We start from the raw sequence: 6,782 nt of genomic DNA, 5'->3' as shown, positions 1-6,782 counted from the left end.
GCTGTTATAACAAGTGTCTGGTTTGTATGAAGACTTGTACAATGCTTATACAACGCAGAGGCCTAGTTTAACGGGTGTATAAGACAAAAATTGCGTAATTTTATCTGATTTCGCGTTTGTCAGCATTTTTTGACTGTTTAGTTCAAGGAAAGATTTAAGTTAGTAGGTATTTGTGTTTGTTGAAAATAGATTTTATAGATCAAATGGAAGATTTAGATAATATTGATATGCAGCTAATACATACGATTTGCCGCCTCCAAGGAAAGTCTAAACATACCAAACTCGGTACAATCCGTTATTACTTTCGCATGGCGATTTCAAAACAAAATACCGCTTTTCAAAGAAGTATGTTATGAAGATCTGTGACATAGTGCGAGTTGATGTCGAAAAGAGTAATAGAGGTGGAGGGTTTTCGATTTAGGTGTCTTCTTCATGGCTTCTCAGTGTCATTAGAAAATGCCAAATTATATATAGTAGCACTGGCAATCCTCCACAATATTGCTATTGATATCAAAGAAGACCTGGATGTTACGTATGATGACACTGAGAATGCTCCAGAAGTACCAAGGCCAACCTAGACGCCCCCAAGCAATCTGGCTGGACAAGCTGCTAGAGCTGCTTTTATTGAAACATATTTTTAAGGCTGTTTTATTTACATAGGTGTAAAGGTTTTACATAGGTACATACTTGAAATAAATAAAAAGTTATATTTCATTTAAAACAGGGGTTTTTTTTTATAAGTATATAATTATTCATTTAATTGCTGCTGTAACAATTTGAGCCTTAGAAGATGCTCCTGTCTAGCCCTTTCGTGAGCTTCGGCAAGTTGCTTCTGTTTGACCTCATGTGTTTCAGCCATCTGCCTTAGTTTTGTTTCGTGCTCTTCCTGCAAACACTGGAACATTACCGTGTTGCGGAGTTTGGCACTTTCCACTATTTGAGATGATCTAAAAAATTTAAGTATGATCGTTGAGGGGTTTTGAATGAAATAGTCCTTTCTCTATCACATTGATACTATCCTCTTCTAACTTTTGTACTGCAGAACGCGGCTTTTTATGTAAAATTCTAGTCCTCTTTGTCTGAGGTTTTGGAGTTTCTATTAGCTGCAAATAATAAAATGTTATTAGTATATTAAGTAAATGTGTATATAATTGTGTTGGTTCATAAAATAAATACAACTTACATTAGAATTATGAGTTGTATCAGAATTATTAAATCAAACGTCAATCAAACACGGCGGGTTGCCAGGGTAACAATAAATAAGGGTCGTTTTGTTATTCAACCAATACACATCGATTATTGGTCAAAGAGGTGTTTATGCCCTGTACAAGCTCTATTCACTGAATTACTATCACCTTGTTATAACGCATGTATAGTAATTTTTTATTAGTAAGACCGTATATGTTTACGTATAAGAGCGTATACGTATAAAATATTTTAATTAAAAAGAAAGTCCACGAAGTTGCAAATCCGGCTAAGCTTACCCGCCGTATTACGGATAAAACTTTTCCATATTAAAATCATTTTTCATCTCAAGGATTTGAACTTTTGCTGTAAGGAATTTTTAAGTAATGAGTGTCAGTTTTTTCAATTACAAAACATTTTTCATTACAGTTAAGAATTTGTTGACGAGCACTTCACCATTCTCATACACTCTCACCTCCCTTAAAATAATTATATCGTTTTATCAAAGCCCTCTAAAATAAATTTATACTAAACTATCGTATGTTAAAAGTGTAACAATTATGAACATGAAACCTACAACAGAGCTGGTGCGGCTTGTGAAGCGGCTGAAAAAGCTAAAGCATGCAAATACAGGGGTCTAGGCTCAGAATATGATTTTGTTCTATTCGGTGTCGAGACCCTTGGTCCGTGGGGTCCTAGCGCTTTAAGGATTTTCAAAGAAATATCAAAAAGGTTAGTCGACATCACAGGAGACCGAAGATCTGGCTTCTAGCTACCTCGGACAAAGAATTAGTCTAGCTATTCAAAGGGGGAACGCTGCCAGTATCTTCGGATCCTTGCCTAAAGGGACACCTTTTAATAATATATTTTATTTATTTATTAATTATTATTATTGTTATAAAGTAAATTATTATGAACATACACCACTTGGCAAAATTACATAAATACATTGTGGTAATAAAATACATGACTATTGTAAACTTTCTATTTTTCATGAAGTAAATTTAAGTGAATAATATTATTATTATTATAATAATAGTAGCAATTGACGTTTAAGACGCCAGTAAAGTTTTACCACTACTTAGCATTTTTGGCGAGCACCATCACTATATGGAACCAGCTGCCCACTGAAGTATTTCACAACCATACGGTCCTTCAAGAAAAAAGCGTTTCGATTCTTAGTAGGCCGGCAACGCACTTGGGAGCCTTCTGTCAATGTCTATAGGCTTAAAAGTGGAGCCTCTTGCCCGTTGCTCTCTGTTATATAAATATATAATAAAAAAACTGATTTTTCAATCTTCTTCAGAATTCGATAAAACTTTAAAATGTACTTCAATGTCAATTTTAAATTACGTAACAACTTCAGTTTTATGTATTGATTTTTATATTTATCGGAGATAATAATAAAAGAGAGATTTTGTATTCCCAAAGACATTTTACGATTGCAGTTAGATAAAGTAATAAAACAGAGCGCATTGTAAACAATGAAACGCGTTAAATTTATAATTGAAACAGATTTCTGTCTTTATTTCTAAAGTTATTTTAAATATACAGATTACGTCTATTAACATACTAGTAAACGAGTCCATGTCATAGGTTTAGTAATCATTACAATGAAATATACCTACGGTATTTATATTTTTTTTTACAGTAAGAATAAAAATTATTAATAATTAATAAAAAGAAAATTAAAACAAATCTAAAAAGTTTGGTCCCTTTGGTAGTGTACTTATAACGCTGGCAGCATTTCTTCGCTGTATTGCGATACTTAAATCTTCAATTAGATTTATTATTTATTGATCTACTAAAGTTTTTATTATTAGGGTAAATAACATTGGACTGGTCTTAAAATAATTTAAAGATACACCAATGCAACATAAACTGATTAAAATCTATAACTTTTTTAACATTCACATTAGTAGGCAAGAATAAGGGTCCTTCAATGTCGCCTCTTCCTAAATAGCGACATAATCTTAAGTAAATAATAACGTGTATTTAAATAAGTGTTTGATCCAATTATAGAGACTAAATATATTGGTTTGTGTTATACAATAAAAATAAATTTTATGTCAAATAAATAAACCTAACCAATTATTCTTTATTTTTACACGCTTTATCTTCAGCTTCACCTGTATGTATGTATGTAACCGACTCCTTCGGACTCGATTTTGACCCACTTTTAACGGACAGATTTAATTCAAACTTTGCGCACCTGTCAAAGATCGATGACAATGCAATAATCCGAAAAAAAAAAAAAAAAATTTAACTAAAAAATCTATCTATCGAGCAACCCACGCTTTTTCACAATAATACCAGTATTTTTTGTTCATTACCATTTTCAGCCTAAATTAGGACTTATTTTTCACTTTTTAGTTTGATGTGCTTTAAAAGCGTGTTTTTTAGTTTTTTTTTAACTATTATTTATTTATTAATTAAAATATGTAACACCAACTAATGACGTGTTAATATAGAATAATTAAAAGAAATATTGCAAAGATTGGAAAACAAAATTAGAAATAAGAACTTTAAAGTTTCAACTGTTCCGACACGTGACTTTTTAAGTTGAGAGAAATTAAAATAAAGCTTCGTCTATACAAGTTACTGTATTCGAGACGTCGCTGAAACTACTTGAGACTCATAAAAACAACTTGCAGTGCGCGGACGTTTTTATTCCAATTTTCAAAGAATGAGAGGAAAGCATTTGTTTCATAGTACTTTAATAAAGTATTGTGGAACAATGTATACTTTTGGATGAATAACGCTGTTATATGAAGAGTTCTAAAGCTTGCCTGAAATTGTATTTTCGTAGATTTTTATGATTAAACTAGTAGACTCGGCCTAGCGTTGCCGTGGCTAAGATTTTTGTTATACATAGTAGTAAACTATTCAAGAGAAACGGCAGGAGAACACCAATCCACCATGCTTTTTTAGTGGTTATGCCATTAAATTGTAGCTTATGTGAAACGTTGGTAATTATTTTGATAAGGATCAATACCTAGGTACGAATAAAGAGCCTTTTCTAGCGGTGGTATTTTAATAAAAACAATTTTTAAAGGGACGCTTATTGTGACGTAACTATAAAACATAGAGACGTGCTGTCGCGACATTTTTTATAGATAGTGATATGTCCTGAAAAATTGTAGTACATCATTTAGTTCTATCATTAATAGTTTTCGCAGCGCACGAGATTGAAGGAAGTTTTTTGTTTATTTTTTTACACCTTGGGTTAGATTATTCATGTTTTAGTAAGCATTCCTAATTTTTTTTTAAATTAAACATAGCCTATGTCACTCGGGAATAGTGTAGCTTGCCAACGGTGAAAGAATTTTTGAAATCGGTCAACAAAAACCAAACAGAAAATCAAATCTTTCCTCTTTATAATATTAGTATAGATGAAGCATATGGTAGATACATAATAACAGTGGCGCTACACCTTTTAAGTCTAGGTCTCAGATTTGTATATCGTTTTAGGATCCTTTAAGTTCTCTAATAGGCAAAAAGGTGATCTCTATGCCTGACACACGATTAACTTTTTTTGGCTCTAAGGCATGTCGGTTTCTACACAAGGTTTACTTCACCTCACTGTAGTACTTCTTAGTGTAAATTGCCTGCGAAGACAGAAAATTCATTGGTGTACAGCCGGGGTTCGAACCTACGACTCTAAAGTCGCACGCTGAAGGCACTAAGCCAACGTGGCACATACATGTCTGTCTTTTCTTTACCGATTTTGAAATAAAACATCTTTCAACATCGGATATAAACAGCGAATTTCATATTAAATATATACCTACTCGACGTTTCGAGAGACTGCTACATCAAGTTACCATCACAAACTTATCAATAATGACAAGAAATTTAGATTTCTTTATTAAATATATTCGTCTTGTTCAAATTAAACATTATTTAGTTTCAATCAACAAAACAAAACACATAAAACCCTCAAAAAAGTTCTACGAAATTAACAAAAAAATGGGTTCAATGCACTCCAATAAAAATAGACGCTCATAACCGCAGAACTAATATGGTTTATTGGAAGGCAAATTACTTTTTTATAACCCTCGCATGCTGTGTAATAAATCTTGAAGTCTGTGCGTCATTTCTCGCACCTCAGTGGGCAGAAGGGCCGGCATTAAACACTTCGACCTACGCCCTTCACTTTAATTCTCACTCGAGTATCTATAATTCATAATTATAGGATGTGTACGTTCTATTAAACATAAAAGCAGATAACCGCGGCATTATTTCAATGGCCTTTATAAATATGTGAGGAACATGTATACTAACTTTTTAAGTATAGTAGTTTTATTCTAAGAGTACATTGTCTTCACATATAATTATTTAACTATTGTAAACCTATTTTAAAAGACAACTCCACACTTACGTGTTTCACTTGGAGTTTCTTGCCCATTCTTCTCCGCACGAAACTACCTTTTGGAAGGTGCAACTAGAATCATCTTTATATTTTATTTGACGTTCAAAGGTGCCATTTTAGGTGGTCTAATTGAAATAAATGATTTTACTTTGACTTTATTATAATGATAAATACATTAATGGGAATCTTGTATAATAAATAAACAACCAAATACGATGTATATTAATTAATATAAGATCAATTCGGTAATGATATATTCCAATTTCATACGTACTAAAGTATACAAATATGTTGCCAATTGGAGTATTAATTGTACTTGGTTTGCGTGCATCTAGATTTAAGTAAATATTAGGCTATGTTAAAAAAGCCTTTACTCGATTACTATAATAGAAATTATATTATTGTTACATAAAATACTAGAACATGACCTCAGAAGGTGTGAAGGTGTCCTCCATATTCTTCCACTTGTCTCTCATCTCCCGAAACGGCTCGACCAATTCTTATGAATTTTTTTATACATATTCAGTAAGTCTGAGAATCTGACAATATCTATTTTTCATACTCCTAAATTTTAAGGGTGGGACATTTTTATTACCCCTACATTTCTATTTTTTAGACAATACTTTATTTTTATGATATTGTATAAGTTTATTGAACTAAAAAATGTTTCCTAGAAATAATATACATGGCAAAACGACGTTTGCTGGGTCAGCTAGTAATGCTATATTTCCCTTTAAATCATTTTCATAGGATTCTTGTGGGCGCCCTATCGTTTTTCGGCCCACAGCTAGATCACGCTATATCTATCTATATTTTATTATATTTCTGTTTATAAAGGAGTAGATGCCACGTGTTTGTACATTTAAAAATATAAGTAAAAGTGAATAAGAGCCAGAAAAAAGAACATTATTATCAAACTATCTCTTCGTCTATGGCTCTGTCCGTACACGAATCTTCCAAACTGCACATAATTCAGCAAAAGATAAAGTTTAGTTTATTTAGTAGGACTATGAAAAATTATGAAAGAAATACCGTAATTAATTTTGTGTAATTAGTGTTCATCGGTTTAGTATTCACGAAGCTATCTAGGTAATAATTAACATACATATCTTGTATCTTAGACCAGAGAAAACAAGTAACTGGCAAGTTATTAACAGGTTGCAAATTATTGGTACGGTCATGCTGCGTAGGCGCCGGCGCCGACCTACGCGGCATACTTGATGAT

General features: G+C 32.3%; 1 long non-coding RNA gene across 1 annotated transcript; it reads right to left on the bottom strand.

Moving 5' to 3' along the window:
* Window positions 1–737: 737 nt before the first annotated feature.
* On the bottom strand, window positions 738–1,408 carry LOC125060536. The gene is made up of 2 exons (XR_007118874.1): window positions 1,184–1,408; window positions 738–1,103 (listed from the first exon to the last, which is right to left on the bottom strand). It is a non-coding gene; the product is annotated as an uncharacterized LOC125060536 (long non-coding RNA).
* Window positions 1,409–6,782: the final 5,374 nt, after the last annotated feature.

Source organism: Pieris napi, chromosome 21 (genome assembly GCF_905475465.1).
Source record: "Pieris napi chromosome 21, ilPieNapi1.2, whole genome shotgun sequence".
In the NCBI taxonomy this organism is placed as follows: Eukaryota; Metazoa; Arthropoda; class Insecta; order Lepidoptera; family Pieridae; genus Pieris; species Pieris napi.
This window is presented reverse-complemented; position numbering and strand designations above follow the sequence as displayed.